A 21,942-nucleotide genomic window follows, 5' to 3' on the forward strand; every position below is an offset into this window, starting at 1 on the left:
AGGTTTAAATCCCGAGATCCCTTATGTGGGCCCATAGGATTCACTGGGACAAGTTGATATCGTGTTACTGTTTTATACAGAACCTAGTCTCCTGGGTACCCAGGGTTGAGGTGCTCAGTGACCAAAAACCATTTAGTCCTGTTCTCTCAGCAGTTGACAGGCAGAAGCTCCCACACTCAACAGGTCTTTGATGAGGACTAGGTGCTCTGGAGATTACTCAAACAAGTTCCTGTAACTTATACACAGAAAATGTGAGACAGGGTCTTCTAAACAGATTTTCCCCAATAACTGAAAGACCTCCTCATATTCCTGTTGAATATCATTTGTGAGAGTTAAAGTGTTTCAGGGATTCTCCCAGGGATGTTGGTTAGTGGTAACCTAACCTAGAGACTGAGACTGAGTTTTCTGCTTCATCTTCCTGCTGAAGGACCTACAACCTTTTGCAGCCATGTCAGTTTTGGACAGACAGGATTTCTTCCACTCACAAATATACATCACCAAGCAAGTGTAGGTATTTACAACCTTCCAGTTAATTTTGATTCTAGGCTTTCTATACCCTACATAACAGAACTAATTTTCGATCCTGAATGTAACATCAAGGTCCAGTGGTCACCAGGAATAGGATCAAGGAACAAGAGACAAATGATGATAAGATGAATAGCTATGTGAAAGTACTCTAAACAAGCTTGATCCTTTGTCTGGGAAACGATTTCTCCTTCTATCCTGAATGACAGCCTTGCTGGATGGATTATTCTGGCTGTAGACTTTTCCCTATTCAGCACATTGAATATATCATGGCACTCCCTTCTGGCTTGCCAACTTTCTGTGGAGAAGTTTGCTAGCCTTATGAGTCTTCCCTTGTAAGTTAGGGACTTCTCCTTTGTCTTGCTTTTAGGATTTTTTTCTTTACTACTTATTTTGCAAATTTAATTACAATAGGTCTTGGTGTTTGTCTTGCTTTTGGGGATTTTGATGGGAATTCTCTGTCTCCTGGATTTGGAGGATTGTTTCCTTCCCCAAGTTAGTGAAGTTTCAACTACTATTTCCTCGAATAAACCTTCTGTCCCTTTTTCTCTTCTGGAACTCTGTCCCTTTATCTCTCCTTCTGGAACCTCCTATGATATGAATCCTAACTTTAATGGAGTTCTTGAGCTCTCTAACTCTATTTTCATGATCCATTATTCTTTTGTTCAGCTTATTTTCCATAATTTTATCTTCTATATCACTTACTCATTCCTCTGCTTTTTCCATCCTTCTAGTCATGACATCCAGTTGGTTTCAAATCTTACTGCATTTTTGATTTCTGCATGTTTACTCTTTTCTCTACAGTGAGGGTCTCTCAGGTTTTATATGCTTTTCTCAAGCCCAGAGAGTGTCCTTAGGATGGTTGCTTTAAATTCTCTATCAGGCATTTTATGAATATCTGTTTCGATTAGATTCCTGGCCATGAACTTAGGTTATTTGGGGACAAATTCCTCCATCTTGGCATTTTGTCTACCTCCATTCTTGAATGTGTAATGTTTAGCTGCTAACAAAGACAATATGCAAAACTGAAGTGCCTTGCTAGGAATCAAGGGCTCCATTAGGTGGAGCTATAACATGCCAAGATTTTTGATCACAGAAGTCCACCATTTAAGGTTCAAACTTCTAGCTCTGTTCTCTAAGGCATGAGGAAGAATTACAAGTACATACCAGGAGGCAATTACAAGCTCAGAAATATGTTTCCAAAGAGTTCATAAGCAACTTGAACTCCCTCAGCAAAATTATCTAGACTAAATTGATCTGGTTCCATATATAGGGGGGAGTCATGACACAGGACACTTTAGACTAGAAGTAGTCTCATCCCTGAGGACCAAGTAGACTAAAGTCCAGTGGTTGAATGTTCACCAACTTTACTAAAGCCAGAGGAATTAAGATGCAGGAGTCTTCAGACTCAGACGTCCAGTGAGGTCCCTGCTTTGCACAAGCTGGTTGGGCAGCAGGGCTGCCAAGAGAAGCAAACTATCTGCCCTGCACACTAGCAAAACAAGTTCTTTGTGAAAAACAGCCTCTTATGAAAATTACAGCTCTAGTATTATCTTCCTCTTATTACAGCCATACTCTCAGCCATTCCCCACAGAAAATCATCGCCAAGACTAAACTAGAAATGGCTAATGCCCAGATGGCATGACCAACAGCTTCCTCTCCCACCCAGAAAGTCTCTCCTCAATCAGATTTTTGGGCCAAGAGTCGAGTAATTCCCATCATTGTGACCCTGTGGGACTTTAGTGGTTCCCTAATTCCTATCCATGTCTCACAGATGCACCTTGTCTTCCCAGAAAAGGGATAATGATGCCGATGATGAGCACTGTCCCACTCCTGCCTTCTACATTCATATGTTATTGGTGCCAAAGAAATTCAGAGAACAGCAACAGAGGGCATCCAGCTCCAACCTTCTAGCCTTTAGGTCTTTGCTTCTCTTGGAGAAGTTCCAATAAACAGTATCTGAGATTTCATTTTCAGAGGACACTCAGGTACCACAGAGTTTCACATTTAACCCAAGTGGACATCACCTCAGCCGAATACCAAAAAGTAGTAGTATTTATCAATAGAACCTTTCTGCCAAGATATATGCTCAGGTAGGGGCCACCACAAGCACTCACAGCACAAGGTAACAAGTACCTAAAGGGCATCAATTTAAGAGAACTTAACCTATTCTCCATGAAGAGGTTAAAAATCAAGAAATTGAGATAGAGCCACAATCCTCAAAGCAGCAGATATTAGCCAGAGAATATGAAGTCATAAAGCAGATGGAAATATTTAGTCAATGGGGCACCTGGGTAGTTCAGTCGGTTAAGCATCCGACTTCTGCTCAGGTCATGATCTCACCACTTTTGAGTTAAAGCCCTGCATCGGGCTCTGTGCTAACACCTCAGAGCCTGGAGCCTGCTTCAGATTCTGTGCCTGTCTCTCTGACCCTCCTCTGCTCACACTGTCTCAAAAATAAATAAAAATTTGTAAAAAAGAAATATTTAGCCAATACCCTATAGAAAGACATGGATAAATGACAGAATAAGTGTGGCTGAAGATCATTTGAAGGAACTCTGTTCAAAGCATCAGGAAAAGTAAAGGCTAAAATGTACAAGACAGTGTTTTCACTTCAATCACTAGACACCCGTCAGGACATACCCAGAGTACAAGGTAGAGGACAGTATAGATTTTCAGGCATTTGAAATTAGTGTCCCATCCATGGAAGACAGTTAGTTCATCTATGGCTCATGTTGTACTGAGACAAGTTATCTGAATTCTGAAGAACTTTAAATACAAGTCACAGGAGGTTATTTCTCTATATCCTATGTCTAGAAAATAATCTATTTCTATCAGAAGATATCATTGTTATACAAGGAAATAGGTTTTTATTTTGATTTAGAAGGACAGACAGAGTTTAAAACAATAGCACATTCAAAATAGTTAGCTTTGTGAGAACTAAAAAAGAGACCTGGAAAATCCAGTGTTGAATTCCTGATTCTAGTCAAACTTGATTGATGCCAAATCACTCAGAATCAGGAAAACCTGTATGGAACTGAACAAAGATACATAGATCAGTAGAACAGAGCCCAGAAACACACCCAAAATTATACGGTCAGTCCATGACAAAGAAGGCAAGAATATACAATAAGGGAAAGACCATCTATTCAATAAAAGGAACCCTTGTACACAGTTGGTGGGAATGCAAACTGGTGCAGCCACTCTGGAAAACAGTATGGAGATCTCCCAAGAAGTTAAGTAGAACTATCCTACGATCCAGCAATTGCAATAGTAGGTATTTACCCAAAGAAAATGAAAACATTAACTCAAAAGATATATGCACCCTTATGTTTACTGCAGCATTATTTACAATAGCTAAGGTATGGGAGCAACCTAAGTGTCCATCCATAGATTGGTGAACAGGTGGTATATATATGTATATACACCCATATATGCACACACAATGGAATATTCGTCAGTCATAAAAAAGAATGAAATCTTGTCATTTGCAACATGGATGGAACTAGAGAGTACAATGCTAAGTGAAGTCAGAGAAAGACAAATACCATAAGATTTCACTATGTGGAATTTAACAAATGAACAAACAGTGGAAAAAAGATAACAAAAAGCCCAGACTTTTAAATACACAGTACAAATTTGTGGTTGCAAGAAGGGATGTAAATGGACAGAAATAAAGGGGATTTAGAATACACTTGTCTGGGCATCTGGGTGGTTCAGTCGATTAAGCATCTGACTTAGGCTCAGGTCACGATCTCACAGTTTGTGGGTTTGAGCCCCGCTTTGGGCTCTGTGCTGACAGCTCAGACTGGAGCCCACTTCCAAATCTGTGTCTCACCTCTCTCTCTGCCCCTCCCCGCTCACACTCTCTCCCCTTCAAAAACAAAGAAAAAAAAAAACTTAAAAAGAACACATTGGTCTTGAGCACTAAGAAACAGATTTTGGGGGAACCTCCATGTTGTATACCTGAGCTAATACAATACTGTTAACTTTATACTTCAATAAATGGTGCTGGAAAAACTAGACAGCTACATGTAAATTAATGAAATTGGACCATTTTTTAATGTAATATACAAAAATAAACTCAAAATGGATGGCACTTGTGATGAGCACTGGGTGATGTATGCAAGTGATGAATCACTGAATTCTACTTCTGAAACCAATATTGCACTGTGTATTAACCAGCTAAAATATAAAAGTTTAAAACATGGATTAAAGACCTAAATGTGAGACCTGAAACCACAGAAATTCTAGAAGAGAACACAGGCAGTGATTTCTCAGACATGGGCTGTTGCAACATTTTTCTGGATAGGTCTCCTCAGGAAAGGGAAACAAGCAAGAAATTAAACTACTAGGACCATACAAAAAAAAAAAAAAGCTTTTGCAGAAAGAAACCATCAACAAAAAGACAACTTACTGAATGAAGGAGATATTTGCAAATATATGATAGAATATATTTGCAGATGAGATTTGATGAGGATTAGTATCAAAAATATATAAAGAACATGTACAACTCAAATGATCTAATAAGTGGGCAAAGGACCTGAACAGACATTTTTCTGAAGACACAGATAGCCAACAGAAACATGAAAAGATGCTTAACATCGCTAATCATCAGGGAAATGTAAATCAAAACCACAGTGAGATATCACCATACACCTGTCAGAATGGCTAAGAAAAAGACAAATGTCCAGGATATGGAGAAAAAAACCCTCTTGACCTATGCTCTTGACAATGCAAATTGCTACTGCCACTGTGGAAAACAGTATGAAAGTTCCTCAAAAACTTAAATACTATATGATCCAATAATTCCACTATTGGGTATTTACCCAAATAACATGAAGACATTAATTTGAGAATATGCATCCCTGTCTATTGCAACATTATATATTACAGTCAATATATGAAAGTAACTTAAGTGTCCACAGATAGACAAATACACGATGGATTACATAGCCATGATAAAGGATTAAGGAGTCCACTTGTGATGAGTACTGGGTGTTGTATCGAAGCATTGAATCACTATATTGTACACCTATAATATCATGTTAGCTGGAATTTAAAAATTTAAGTTTTTAAAAAGAGATTGTGCAATTTGTAACAAGAATGGATGTAGTGGGTATTATGCCAAGTGAAAGAAGTCAGACTGAGAAAGACAAATACCATGTAATTTCACTCAGATGTGAAATCTCAAAGTGATAAAGCAGAATCAGACCTATAGAGAACTGATGGTTGCCAGAGAGGAGTAGTATGGGGATGGGCTAAATGGGTGAAGGAGAGGAGATACAGGCTTCCAGTTATGGAATGGAGTAAGTCATGGGAATAAATGGTACAGCATAAGGAACATAATCAATTATATTATAATAGTGATGTATGGGGAACAATTGGGAGCTACACTTGTGAACATAACCATGCATAAATTAGCCAAATCACTATGTTATATACCTGAAACTAAGGTCACATTGCATCAAGTTTATTCAGAAAAAAATTTTTTTTAATCAAGAAAATCTGAGAACTAGCTTTTCTAAAACATACCATCAATGAAGAAGGACCACAGGACTGGGCTTACCAATGGAATAACTTCTGATGGAAATCCCCCATTCTTAGAGAAGACAGTTCAAGGGGAACCTGCCTACTCACAAAAAAAATGAACAGCATTCTGTGGCCCTTAAAGAAGGCAGACACTGGCCACATGACTTGTCTGGAGGCCATGAGATGCACTGTTCCTTCCTCATAGGAGGACATCAGGCAACAAGTTTTCCTAACTGGATAAATCCTTCATCAACCAGCTCACTCCAACAAGGAGAGTCAGGTTCCATTAAGATGATATACATGTGATAAGACCTCCAGGCAACCATGTCTGGAGTCCAAATCAAGATCATCAGAACAGAGGGGGAAATGCCATCAGATACAGGATTTGCCAGTGAGTCAGCCCTGTACACAGCATAGACATTGCTGGACTTTAAACCTCAACCACCACCACCACCCTCAAAGGCAGTCCAATGTATAGAGGGTTGAAAAGGGAGAGCTGGATCCACAAGTTTCATAGATAAGAGAAAGATCACTTGAGTGACCCAGGTCCACCTTAAATCCTGCCCAGGTCACCAATATCCCTGGGGGTAAAATGAAAGGTCTCTCTCCAAGAACAGACATGTGGTAGGAAACTCCACCTGGACCATCTAAGTACTTTGGCTTAAAAATGGTCATTTATGGGCCCTAAGGAATAGGAGTTTCAGGAAGACATGGGTCAAAGAAGAACCTAGGCTTTGTCCAGCAAATAGGAACTAGGACGATGGGGAGAAGGGGGCAAACACCACTCACAGCTGTGGGCAAAGTCAGAGCCAAATATGCTTGGCAGCTGCTTCCTCTAAGGGCCATCACAGGGCCCAGTCAATCCCAGCACACAGCCTAGGCCTGCCAGAGACTGCAAACAGGAGAAGGAGTTTACATATACTTTTCCTTTCCCATACAATCTTAGTTTTAAAGGAGGGGAATGGGGTAGCATGCCCAGACTAGGCTCACTAGAATTAATGGGAGCTAAGGTAAAACATCAGGAAAGAATGCTTATAAAATAAACAGCATCAATTGTTCACATTCAAATCAGATCTAGACCTTTCTTAGAAAACAGAAGTTGCAGATCACATTTCACCCTAAATACAGAGGCATATAGCAGTGAAATGCAACAGTTGACATATTACCATATTTGCATGAATATGGAAATCTAAACTTGATCTCTATTATATGCTAAGAAATCAGAGTTGAATTCTTTTATAACATTTATCTTAGAATAATCCATGACTTGTAATGAAGATCTTAGAGGAGGTGTATTTAGCTTTAGATCCTTAAATATACAGTAAAACCTTGGACTGCAAGTAATTTGTTCTGCGAGTGTCCCGCAAGATGATCAAACATTTCTAACTTTAGGAGATGACCCAAATAGATAAAATCACGAATGAAAATGGAATTATTACAACCAATCCCTCAGAGATACAAACAATTATCAGGGAATACTATGAAAAATTATATGCCAACAAATTGGACAACCTGGAAGAAATGGACAAATTCCTGAACACCCACACTCTTCCAAAACTCAATCAGGAGGAAATAGAAAGCTTGAACAGACCCATCACCAGCGAAGAAATTGAATCGGTTATCAAAAATCTCCCAACAAATAAGAGTCCAGGACCAGATGGCTTCCCAGGGGAGTTCTACCAGACGTTTAAAGCAGAGATAATACCTATCCTTCTCAAGCTATTCCAAGAAATAGAAAGGGAAGGAAAACTTCCAGACTCATTCTATGAAGCCAGTATTACTTTGATTCCTAAACCAGACAGAGACCCAGTAAAAAGAGAACTACAGGCCAATATCCCTGATGAATATGGATGCAAAAATTCTCAATAAGATACTAGCAAATCGAATTCAACGGCATATAAAAGGAATTATTCACCATGATCAAGTGGGATTCATTCCTGGGATGCAGGGCTGGTTCAACATTCGCAAATCAATCAACGTGATACATCACATTAACAAAAAAAAAGAGAAAAACCATGTGATCCTGTCAATCGATGCAGAAAAGGCCTGTGACAAAATCCAGCACCCTTTCTTAATAAAAACCCTTGAGAAAGTCGGGATAGAAGGAACATACTTAAAGATCATAAAAGCCATTTATGAAAAGCCCACAGCTAACATCATCCTCAACGGGGAAAAACTGAGAGCTTTTTCCCTGAGATCAGGAGCACGACAGGGATGCCCACTCTCACCGCTGTTGTTTAACATAGTGCTGGAAGTTCTAGCATCAGCAATCAGACAACAAAAGGAAATCAAAGGCATCAAAATTGGCAAAGATGAAGTCAAGCTTTCGCTTTTTGCAGATGACATGATATTATACATGGAAAATCCGATAGACTCCACCAAAAGTCTACTAGAACTGATACATGAATTCAGCAAAGTTGCAGGATACAAAATCAATGTACAGAAATCAGTTGCATTCTTATACACTAACAATGAAGCAACAGAAAGACAAGTAAAGAAACTGATCCCATTCACAATTGCACCAAGAAGCATAAAATACCTAGGAATAAATCTAACCAAAGATGTAAAGGATCTGTATGCTGAAAACTATAGAAAGCTTATGAAGGTAATTGAAGAAGATTTAAAGAAATGGAAAGACATTCCCTGCTCATGGATTGGAAGAATAAATATTGTCAAAATGTCAATACTACCCAAAGCTATCTACACATTCAATGCAATCCCAATCAAAATTGCACCAGCATTCTTCTCGAAACTAGAACAAGCAATCCTAAAATTCATATGGAACCACAAAAGGCCCCGAATAGCCAAAGTAATTTTGAAGAAGAAGACCAAAGCAGGAGGCATCACAATCCCAGACTTTAGCCTCTACTACAAAGCTGTCATCATCAAGACAGCATGGTATTGGCACAAAAACAGACACATAGACCAATGGAATAGAATAGAAACCCCAGAACTAGACCCACAAACGTATGGCCAACTCATCTTTGACAAAGCAGGAAAGAACATCCAATGGAAAAAAGACAGTCTCTTTAACAAATGGTGCTGGGAGAACTGGACAGCAACATGCAGAAGGTTGAAACTAGACCACTTTCTCACACCATTCACAAAAATAAACTCAAAATGGATAAAGGACCTGAATGTGAGACAGGAAACCATCAAAACCTTAGAGGAGAAAGCAGGAAAAGACCTCTCTGACCTCAGCCGTAGCAATCTCTTACTTGACACATCCCCAAAGGCAAGGGAATTAAAAGCAAAAGTGAATTACTGGGACCTTATGAAGATCAAAAGCTTCTGCACAGCAAAGGAAACAACCAACAAAACTAAAAGGCAACCAACGGAATGGGAAAAGATATTTGCAAATGACATATCGGACAAAGGGCTAGTATCCAAAATCTATAAAGAGCTCACCAAACTCCACACCCGAAAAGCAAATAACCCAGTGAAGAAATGGGCAGAAAACATGAATAGACACTTCTCTAAAGAAGACATCCGGATGGCCAACAGGCACATGAAAAGATGTTCAGCGTCGCTCCTTATCAGGGAAATACAAATCAAAACCACACTCAGGTATCACCTCACGCCAGTCAGAGTGGCCAAAATGAACAAATCAGGAGACTATAGATGCTGGAGAGGATGTGGAGAAACGGGAACCCTCTTGCACTGTTGGTGGGAATGCAAATTGGTGCAGCCGCTCTGGAAAGCAGTGTGGAGGTTCCTCAGAAAATTAAAAATAGACCTACCCTATGACCCAGCAATAGCACTGTTAGGAATTTATCCAAGGGACACAGGAGTACTGATGCATAGGGGCACTTGTACCCCAATGTTCATAGCAGCACTCTCAACAATAGCCAAATTATGGAAAGAGCCTAAATGTCCATCAACTGATGAATGGATAAAGAAATTGTGGTTTATATACACTATGGAATACTACGTGGCAATGAGAAAAAATGAAATATGGCCTTTTGTAGCAACGTGGATGGAACTGGAGAGTGTGATGCTAAGTGAAATAAGCCATACAGAGAAAGACAGATACCATATGGTTTCACTCTTATGTGGATCCTGAGAAACTTGACAGGAACCCATGGGGGAGGGGAAGGAAAAAAAAAAGAGGTTAGAGTGGGAGAGAGCCAAAGCATAAGAGACTGTTGAGAACTGAGAACAAACTGAGGGTTGATGGGGGGTGGGAGGGAGGAGAGGGTGGGTGATGGGTATTGAGGAGGGCACCTTTTGGGATGAGCACTGGGTGTTGTATGGAAACCAATTTGACAATAAATTTCATATATAAATAAAAAAAATAAAAATAAAAAAAAACATTTCTAACTTTAGCTTAATTAATGAGCCATGTCTTTCAATAGGAGTAGTAGTGATGCTGAACATCACGTGACCATAAATGAGCCAATCGCTCTTCTGATTGTGGGTGATCACCTTCCATGCTCAGATGCTTGGTCTCAGTGTTCGGCAGAAATCAGTGTTTGGTTTTTTTTTTTTTTTTTACAATGTTGAAAGGTGCCCACAACTGGCACTAGTTTATTTTTTTGTCACTTCAAAGCACCTCTGGACTGTCCTTTGCTTTCCCATTTCCCCTAAGCGTTGCTTAGGAATGCTTTGCTTCATACTAGGTCAGGCTGTCTACAGATATAGACCCTTTCCTCTGCTGCCTCCTTGCCAGTTACATTAAGTACAGTATGTGACAAGAGTTTATTAATACTGTAGTCAACACCCGTGCAAGCATATACAATGGCCGCCATATAGAAAAAGATTCCACTGAGCCAACAGATAGCAGTGATTCCATTAGTGAAAGTTGTCCTACACAATAATCCTCTCTTGTCTCCCTCACACCAGCCACGAAGGTTTTCAAAAGTGTAGGAAGTGTAGGTTATTTTTCTTTATATTTTTTATTTTCTTCCTTGTATTACAGTGTTATAGTCATTTTTATAGGATTTTTTTGGATTGTGGAACAAGTCAGTTATTTCCTATGGAAAATTCACTTTGATACACAAGTGCTTTGGATTACAAGCTTGTTTCCAGAACAAATTATATATACTTGCAAGCCAAGATTTTACTGGTATTCCCATTTTCTTTTAACGTGGAAGAGAATGAATCCTAAAGACCAGTCATCTTTTGAATACAATGAGAATCTGTTGTTCGTTTTTGGCATCCTAAGATACTTAATACAGGCAGGCACTGTGGGACACAGAGGGGACAAGGCTGAATGGGATCTAAGAGAATGTAAAGAGTATCTTCCCATAAGAGGGGGGGAAAGCCCTGATCACTGGAAGATAGTATAAGGAACACCTTGCTGTAGTAAATACTGCACCAGTCCCTCCTCTGCCTAAAGGGAAATGCAGGAGGTTGGCATTCTACTAGAAGTGTTGGCTGGCCCAATGCCACACCCTGACCATCTCCGTGCCCTTGTTTTCATGCAAAGCCACAATTCAGCAGTGCAAGGAAATGGATGGAGGACACAAGGAGTAATTGCAAAGAACATAGTCAATAGAGTTACTGGTAAAATACCAGACTCTTGACCCCATTAGGGACAATTATGAGATGCATTCTACATAATGCCTCCTAAAGGTCCCAAATGGGGCTGAGCTCCAGTCACCTCTGTAGGTGACCAGCTTAATACTACCCACTTCGGTAGGTAACTCCCTTCAACTTCCCACAGGTTCACCTCTGGGCTTCCTGGGATCACTACAAATAAAATACTATCAAGTAGACCCATATCATCCCCCCAGAATGTTGACATCCTAATCCTCTGAACCTGTAGACCTGTCAGGTTACACGACAAAAAGAATTTAAGCAGAAGGAATGAGGGTTGCTAATCAACTGACCTTAAATCAAGGAAATCATCCTGGATTATGCACATGGCCCAATGTAGTCACAAAAGCAAAAAGGTCTAAGGTTCAGATGCACAGGTCCAGAATTTGAAGCTAAAAGAGGCCACAGCCAAAGACTTCTGAAGGCTTCTGTAAGGTGCAGGGAGGAGAAACAGTCCTCTGATGCCACTAGAACAAATGTCACTTTGCCCACACTTTTTCTCTAAGAGACCCATTTCAGATTTTGTACTTCCAGAACTCTAAGATAAATTTGCCTTCACTTATGCCCCTAACCTGGTGGTCATTTGTTACACAAACACAGTAAGTTAATCTAGTACCTGTCCAAAATTCTTATTTCAGGATCTATGTCCAGGGGAATCCATACTAACTCAAATTTATTTCAAACAATAGGCCTCCTAACTATTGTTTTCCTGGCAGCACTGATGAAAAAACTAAGGCAATAAAAATAGCAACATAACCTCCTAGCATCCCAACCTAGAAAGGAGTTTCATGGAGTTTAGTTCAAACATGCAGGCTTAAGTAACTTGACTCAAACTATTGAAATTTACTGTAAACATTTTACATGACTAAATACACAACTAAAAACCTTCCCAAATCTCTGGACCTGGGTTATTTCCTTATGCGATTCTATGACCAGTTCAGCTAGAAATGCATCCATTATATTCAAATTATTCCAGAGAAATTAGTCTTTTTCTATTCCCTAACAGGTACTCTTCCCAGGTAACCAAGTGAATTGCCTAAGACTACTAATCTCATTCTCAATTTCTCCCCCAGAGCAGCTAAGATGTACAAGAGGTCTTGTATTTCACAGTGGATGGTGAGGTCCCTACTTCGCAGGAGCAGTGGATCAACATGCTCTGACAGCCAGCTTTGAGTCTTTCTCTAACCTCAAAGAAATCTCAGAGCACAAACGTGAAAGTCCTGGAATGCAACACCAGCAGCTGTCAGCACAACACAGAAAGTAGTGCTAGCTCACATTTTACCCCATCGGCAGGCCCAGGGTTCCAACACCAAGATGCTAAGGATTGACTCAGAATGCTACTCTTTGGAGCACTGGGCCTTCCTACCTAGAGAAGACACTGGTGTTGACCACCATCAGCACTGTCCCCAGACTCCTGGAAGTTTCAGTGGCTCTAAAGGAATCAGAGATAAAGCAGGAGCTTCTACTCTGTGCTTCCTACATTCAAGCCTTCACCCCCTCTGGGTGAATTTCCAAGATGCAGCACCTACCTGTGACCTGAGAAACTGTTAGAGCAGATTCACATCTGTCACTTCAAGAAACAATCTGCTACTCACAAGGTGAGCTGTGATGAGGGCATATCTGCTCATTAGTCTAAGGAATCACATAAGGATTGAGGTCATGGACCAGACTTGCTTAAAAATGGCAAGGCAGTTCTTTGTCTAATCATAGAAGGGTGATGGTTTCAGGTCTCTCCATGTACATCCACTTCCCCAGTCCTGATGGAATAGAAATTCATAGGATGGGTGGGGAGAGGAGGACAGTGCAGGAAGCCTGTGATGAGTAGACTTCAGCAGACTGGAACCAGGCTGCCGAATAGTTTACCAGGTCTGGGCTAAGAAATTACCCTGCATGTGTGCACCAACTTGAAAATGCTCAAACGAAATTCAAAGAAGCACTTCACTGCAGAGCTGCTCACTAGGAGATGGGCAGTGACTATGTCAGGATCCCACAGCATGCTCCATCAGCTATATGGCTCCAAGGATTTACCCATCCCTTAAGAGATTCCAACCTGTGTTGTCATGGGTTAATGAACAAAGGTGTTTTTAAGACCCATAGGACTGGTGTAACTTTTCAATATAGCATAGTATTGGAGCCAAAGTATCTTAACTCTGAAGGGAGAATTGCCTGCTCATTTTAAGAGACTACTGATCATTACAGCCTCCACAGAACCATCTAGAAATTATTCACATCAGAAACAGGAAGAGGTCTCAGGGAAGAATATTTTTTGATGGAGCAGATTTAAGCCCTTCACCTTGAGTTGCCTGCTGTTCTAGCAGGTGAAGCAAAACTCAGGAACCTTCTTTGATAGCCTCTGGTCATCATGCAATTCTTCCCTGGGTGGTTTTATGTTCTGGTTCTCACAGGGCTATTGAGGGTGCAAGAGTGCTCTCATTGGTGCTGACCATCTGCTGCTTACCTATTTTTCTGCACAGAGCTCGTACTGCAGGCTAATAGAGGTAGGACCTGAAATCTACCTACAGCTCAATATCCCTCCCTACAAGCTATGTGGAAACCCAAGCATTTCCCTATTCACTGTACGCAAGAAGAGGTCGTTGGGCTTAGGGTAAAATGCAGTGAAAGAGGCTCAATCAAAGCTCTGTACTTTGGCAAAGCTCAGTTTTGTATAAACTGCTTATACATTGGATGAGATTGGCAATTCTTATGTCCATAAAAGAAGTTTTCAGTCCACCAGGGGAAACATCAACATTGGACTCAGAGCTAGAGTCTGATAGGGATATCAACACTGGACATATCGCATGAGACTCCATGCTCAGCCCAGCATCACAGCCCCGTATGCCATGCCCTCCAAAGGTCATCATCTTCTATGCACTGAGGTGTGAGATTCCTGGGAAGCCACACACAAACTGCCCTCATGCTGAGGCAGACGAATCTAGCGGACCAAGCTCAATGAGCTTATACTGCAGTGTGCAGACAAGGGCTGGGAGAGAATCTTCCCAGAGGACTCCTTCAGTCAGACCTGCAAGTCCCACATATTTCTGAGCAACAAGAGGGAAGACTGGAGTCTGAACTTAGGGGAAGTAGCATTTGAATAACCTTAGGTTGTCACCACCCTCAATGATTAAGAAAAGCAAAACAGTTAATGTGACAATGCTTCATTTTGAGCCCTCAGCTGCCCCTGTCAACAGGTCCCCAGTTAAGATAAAGGGTGGCTAAGGACTTTATAGCATTTTGGTAGTAGGTTCCCCTCCACAGCATTGGCAGGTGAACACCTATATGCCCTGCTGTGCATGACCACTCACCTGACTCTCTGGGTTATAGAGAGCTTCATGAGAGTAGTAGTTGGCAATTGACTGGGTCTTCTGTTTTACACATTCAGAAAATACTTGATATCCATCAGCATTAAATGTCATCCTTATTGGCAGAAAATATATCTGAAGAAATAGCTGAAAGCTTCCCAAATCTTGGGAGGGAGACAGATCCAGATTCAGGAGGCACAGAGATCCCCCACAAATTCAACCTGAGGGTTCTTTCAACCCGCAAAAGAAATAGTGACAAATAATTTTAAAGGTTGCCATAGATAGAAGAGACAGTTACAGATAAAAGAAACACTATAAGGCCATCAGTTGATTTTTCAGAAGAAACTTGGCAGGCCAGAAGGGAGGGGCACAATATATTCAAAGTGGTGAAAAGGAACAATCTGTAGCCAAGAATACTCTAACCAGCAAGGCTAACGTTCAGGATAGAAGGAGAGAGATACCCAAGCAAAAAGTTAAAAAGGATTTAGGACCACTAAATCAGCTCTCCAAGAAATGTTAAGGGGGACTGAGTGGAAAACAAAAACCATGAGTAAAAAGAGTAGGAAAAACACAAAATGTATCTGTAAAATTCAGTCAAGAGAAGCACAAAATTAAAGGGTGTAAAATAAGATACCAAAGAACTGAAGCGTGGAGAAGAGAGTAGTAAAGAATGGATTCAAAATAAAGTGACCATCAGCTTAATATACAGTACTATATACAGAAGAGGTTATATATAAATCAAATGGTAACCACAATTCAAAATACAATATAGAAGCAAAAATAAGGAATTCAAGTATTTTGCTAAAGAAAGCCAACAAATCATAAGAGCAAGAAAGGAAGAGAGAGGAACTACAATAAGACTCATCTATATGCTGTATACAAGAAACTCATTTCAGTCTACGGCCATACCACCCTGAACGCGCCCGATCTCATCTGATCTCGGAAGCTAAGCAGGGTCGGGCCTGGTTAGTACTTGGATGGGAGACAAGAAACTCATTTCAGACCTAAAGACAAATACTATATGATTTTACTCATGCGAAATGTAACAAATGGGGGGGGGGGAGGCAAACCAAGAAATAAACTATGAATTAAAGAACCAAATGATGGCCACCAGAGGGGAGGTTGGCAGGGGGAGAGGAGGATGGGGACTAAGGAGTTCACTTGCTGTGATGAACACCAGATATTGTATATGCGTTGAATCATTATATTGTACACCATTTGTTAATTGGAATTTCAATAAAAACTTAATAGAACTACCCTATGATCCAGCAATTGCACTACTGGGTATTTACCTAAAGAATACAAGAAACAGACTCCTACCTATAGAGAGCAAACATAGTTACTAGAGGGGAGTTGCAGTGGGGGGGGGGGAATACAGGTGAAATATATGATAGGGATTAAGGAGTACACTTACAAGCACTGAGTAATGTATAGAATTGTTGAGTCCCTATATTGTACACTTAAATTAATACAACCCTGTATGTTAACTAAACTAGAATTAAGTTTTATAGAAAAAAATCCTTCTTAATTGGTTTACAGATTTTGATCCAAGCTTAGTTATAAATCAGGTTGACTTATCCTCAGTCTGGGCCTAGGAGTACAATTCGAGATCATTAACTATCTTGAGCACAAAAACAGGAAAGAACTGGAATATCTAGTGTTAGTTTTCTGATCTAGTCACTCCTGAAGCATCCCTAACTGCTAAGATCAGAAAACCCTAAACAAAAACATCCTTTTCTGAAATAGAAGTTGTAAAAGTCATGATTGACTTTCAGATGGAGTAACTTCAATAACTCATCCAGAAAGCAGCACAATTTCTTTCACTAAAATTGGTCTGTGGCCCTTATCACTATCACATGGCATAGGGACTCTTCTGGTAGCCAGTAGACTACACAAATTGTTCCTGAACCAGATGAAAATCAAGTCACAAGCATAGATAGCTTTACCTTCATTCAGTATCCTCAACCCACTCCTACTTTGAAACATCAGAGTTGGGGTTCCATAAGGAAGACATCTGTGTCAAGGCCTCAAAGCAACCAAGGCTGTGGCTCCACCGGAGATCAGCTCAAACAAGGAAGCCCTTCCTGATTGCTGGATGCCAGCATGACCAACTCAGACTCTATCGCTGGGTTCTTGACTTTTATGCTTCACCACACCAAAGGAAGGACACTAAATGCCTAGAGTCAGCCACAGGTGTGGAAGTTGACTCTGATGACCCAAGCCCACAATATAAATATCATCCATGTTAATCAACATTCAGTGGGTCTTGTTTAAGGTAGATAGGTGGAATGAAAAAAAAAAAAAAAAAACTTTTTGGACCATGAAAAGGTGAACCCGCACTTCCCCTCCCCTATGATCTCAGGTAGTCTGGGATGAAAAGAACTTTGGGGAAAAAAAGGAACAGGACTGTCCGGTAGAAAAAGAGGACCTAGGCTTGTCCAGCCAGGGCTCAGATGAACATCAGAACTCTGCCCTCATATATACACACCTCTGTGAGCACAAGTCCAAGCAAAATAGCTTTAGCAACATTAACCTTAGATGGTCACGACAGGATCTCAGCCAACCACACACCTGGGTTAGGCCCTGCCAAGGACTACAAGTGAAAGAGGCTCTGATCATGTTACTTCTTCCTCCTTGATTTAACAAATGGGCCCTTCAGTAGGAAGGGAGTACACCCCTAACCAGGTCTCATCAGAAGACAGGAGCTGGAGGTAGTAGAGAGGTGGAAGACTTCAACTCTTAACCACACACCAACACCCACACACCTATAAAATGCTCGAGATCCACCTTAGATAAGAGACTACGTATACATCTCTGAACAATGCACATTCATCATTTAGATTTAAACAGGAGACTGGAGTCAAACAATCCTTAGAATCCAAGGAAAGTACAGATATTCTCCCATTATCAGAATTATGAGTCATTGCTTTCTGACAGGCATTGCTGGGAAACAGAAATGGAGGCAAGGCTGAATGGGATGCTTAGCCTCAAGAGACTCTTTGTAGGCTAAAGGAAATGCCACCATGAGAAAAGGATGGATGTTGTGGAGTCAGCTATGGAGTCATGTAGAGCCTTACTCCAGCAGGCACTGAGCCCATCCTTTCCCTGGAAGGAGAACCCAGCAAGTTAGGCATTCTTCTATAATGCCTGGGCAGATGTGGCCAAGGCTAGGCATGTACCATGCCCCACTCTGCCCACTTGTTTTAGGTACAGCTGTTATGGACAGTGACATGCCTGTTGCCTGCATCCCACCAGCAGCTCTTCAGTTTTGTTTTGTTTTTTAAGCCTTTGGTTCAACAAAATCTCAAGATTGCTCAGCCTTAGGCACAAAGTACATCCCTTTGAGCCAACCTTGGTAGGAGTGGCAAACAAGTCATTACTGAGGCTACTATTGAGTAAGACTCAGTATGTAGCTCTGACCAGAGGAAGAGAAATTCAGAATCAACATGAAGAACCACTTTCCCACCTCAAAAATCTCACCTCATCATGCTAAATAGCAACCTCAAACTCCTTGTGATGAAAACTGTCCAGGCTGAATAGATTGGACTCCTGAAACAGGAAGGACACAGGACACCCTAAACATATAATGGTCTTCTCCCTGAGGACACAAAGGATGTATGGATCTACTGGTAACATCTCTGTAGAAGTGTTCCTGGCTCACAATTTTGTCTCACTGTACTTAAGCCTAGATCAATGATACTATGGTGACTGGAATTGTTTCATAACTCTGTTCCAGGTCTCTTGGACTCCATCTTCTCAGAGGAGGGGCTGAGACTGGCCATGTCAGGCACTACCCCCAAACTGAGGCAATCATATTTCTGCCCAAAGCAAGTTGTAGGGGACACCTAGTTCAACTTCCTGCATTCGGTCCTTTGCTTCCTCCGTATAAATTTAAGGTACCACCCTTAAGACATTATAGCCCCTTCAGGTCTGAAGGCAAATGTGTGGGAGCCCTGAGAAGGAGAATGCCCCAGGGTAACAGTCAATATTCCCCACAAAAATCAACATCTAGTAACAATGTCTGGGGTTAACCTGGAGTGCTAACCTCTTTTATAGTACAGCTCTGATGAAAAACATCACCTTGACCATCCCAAGTATTCTGGAATGAAAAAAAAAAAAAAAACCCTTAATGAGAAAGATAAGAATGTCAGATAGGCAGGTTGAAACACCAACCCAGGCTGTATCCAGTGGCGTCTCATGATGTGTGTCACACACACCCTACACACAGAGACCTGGGATTTTAAGTCAAAACAAAATAGCTTTGGGAGAATTTCCCCCTCCAATGTCAGCACAGTGGAAGAAGCACTTCCAGAATAGCAGGGAAATGATCTCCAAAAATCTACACCATAGCAGGGAGAACATGACCCCCCCCCCCAAAATTTAGAAGTCACAACTTTTCCAGGACTCTGGAAATTAACCAGATGCTTGCAACAATCTAAAGAGTATTAAGTACATTTTTTTTCTTGAATTCTTAATAAGAACAGTGAGCTTTGTGGCATTTTAACTTGTCCTATTTCAGTTATTCCAATCTTCTCCCCAGCTCTGCAGTAAACTTGAAAACTAGCACCTTACAACCATGGTAGCTGTGGAAAACAGCCTATCAGCTAACTCCAGGAGGGAAATTGGGTTTGGATCTTCATAAAAATTCCTGGCCCCAGAAACTAGGAACTATTTAAGATGTCTGGCACTTTCCAGTCCTATTCATAAAAATGGTCTTTAGTTGACCTTAAAGTTGGCTCACTAGAAACAGCCCTATCCCCTCTATGTTTGTCAAAAAAGAAAAGTCAACAGTAATTAACACACTTCTGAGGCCACATTACCAGATGGGGCAAACAAGATACTAATCAAAAACTTAGAAGATGAGCAGGAGATGCTCACAGGGGACTTTGAAATCCTGTAACATACTTCTGGTACTTTAGAAGGCCACATACATATTCACGGCCTTGCACACCTTTAGGAAAGACCTGAGAAAGCCCTAGTCCTCTCCTTGCTGACCTTGAGGTTCTCACAGTGCAAAATAAAGGCTAAGGCAGAGTTATAACTACCACATACTTAAAGCTGTACCCCAACACACACAGAGCTCCTCATCCACAACTGAAAGACTTCTTGGTCCAAAGCATTTGAGGAATTAGTTGTCCAATCTTTAGGTGATTAAGGTAACTGAGCAGAAAGTTCAGGGTCTGAACATAATAAAGACCTCAAATAAGAAACGTCACTGAACACTGGGGGTAGATGAGTCTAATTTCCCAGAGTTACCAATAATCTCTAGATTTGCTGATCATTTAAAATATCCAGGTTAACAAAGTTAAAGCATACAAAGAATCAGGCCCATACAGGAAAAAATTTAGTCAGTAGACACTGTCCCTGAGAAAGCCCAGATGTTATCCTTACTATATTAAACTGGCTATTTTAAATATTTTCAAAGCAAAGGAAATCATTTGTAGAGTATGATAACTGCATGTCATCAGGTAGATCAATAGGGTGTTTTGGGGTTTTTTTTGTAGTTTAAGGTTTATTTTTGAATGAGAGAGAGAAAGCGAGCACACACAAAAGCAAGTGCACACGAGTGGGGAAAGGGGCAGCGAGAGAGGGAGACAGAATCCGAAGCAGGATCCAGGCTCTAAGCTGTCAGCACAGAGCCTGACATGGGGATCGAACCCATGAACCATGAGATCACGACCTGAGCCAAAGGCAAACGCTTAACCAACTAAGCCACCCAGGTGCCCTTCTACAGAAGTTGTTTTTTTTTTTTTTTTTTTTTTTTTAAGAACCATATGGAAATTTTTGAGTTGAAAAGTTCAATAAATTCACCTAAGAGGCTTAATAGCAGATATGAACTGATAGAATCAAACAAAGATAGGTGTTGAGATTATAGTCTGAGGATGAGAAAAAGTGAGCAAAACCTCAGATACCTGTGGGACAACCAAACATACTAGCATATACGTAATGCTAGTCCAAGGAGAGGATAGAAAAGGGAAGAATATTTGAAGAAATGGTTATAAACTTCCCCATTTATCAACACATCCAAACTATTCAATGAACTTCAAGTAGAATAAATGTAAAGGGACCCAGAGCTGTACATAAGTCTGTTGAAAGACCAAATCCTGAAAGCTAAACACTAACCCATGACATACAAAGGATCCTTAAGAAGCTTGAACCAATTTCTCATCAGAAACCAGGGACACCAGGAAGTGGAAGAACTACATATTCAGCGCATTCAAAGACCTTCAAGCAATAGTTCTTTATCCAATTAAAATGTCCTTGAGAAGTAGAGCTAAGACACTTCTAGATAAATAAAAATGGAGATAACAGAGGTGACAATCCCTTCTCTCATCCTACTTTCCCTGACTAGACCAGTTGTGGCACAAAACGATTTAAGACCTTGCGTATTACCTATAATGGCTTCTTGGTTAGACCCAGAGCATGGAATAATGCAGCCCTTGAACTGAAAGTCTTCCTCAAATCCAATTTATTCCTTCACAGCAAGACATGCCAGACAAAATGAGGAATGAAGGTGAACTCAGGCTGGGCTTGCTTTGTTGACCGTTTCTGCAAGAAAGGAGGCATAGTTATTCCCTCGGGGGACAAGCAAGTCATGGTAGATGAGGTAATGTGGAAAACAGTGCTTCCTTTGCATGCCCTTTTCCTTATTCTTCAGTAAGAGGGAGCCACATAAGCATATTTACTCTTGCTTTAAGTACTAAGACATCTATCCCTGGGTTAAAATAGAAGATTGGATTTCAGTTCACTCCAAGTAAGAGCACCTGCACCTGGTCCTGATGCAATTGAAGTGAAAAGAGGGAATATCTACCCTGTCAGGCAAATTGGAAAAACAGAGCATCCCACTGACCAGGACTGAGGGTCATTTCTAGGAAAGATTCATAACTGAAAAGTTATTTTGGATAGAGTTCCTCTTGTGGTATCAAGCCATCAAGTTCCTCCTTGCTCAGTCTGGCTGCTTCATGTCAGTGGACAGTTCATTCCCACAGAGCATGCTGAAGAAATAACAGGACAAACCCAACAGTGCACTTCTCTTGCTTGGAAATCG

This window comes from Puma concolor, chromosome B1 (genome assembly GCF_028749965.1).
Source record: "Puma concolor isolate L17-30 chromosome B1, mPumCon1.1.hap2, whole genome shotgun sequence".
In the NCBI taxonomy this organism is placed as follows: domain Eukaryota; kingdom Metazoa; phylum Chordata; class Mammalia; order Carnivora; family Felidae; genus Puma; species Puma concolor.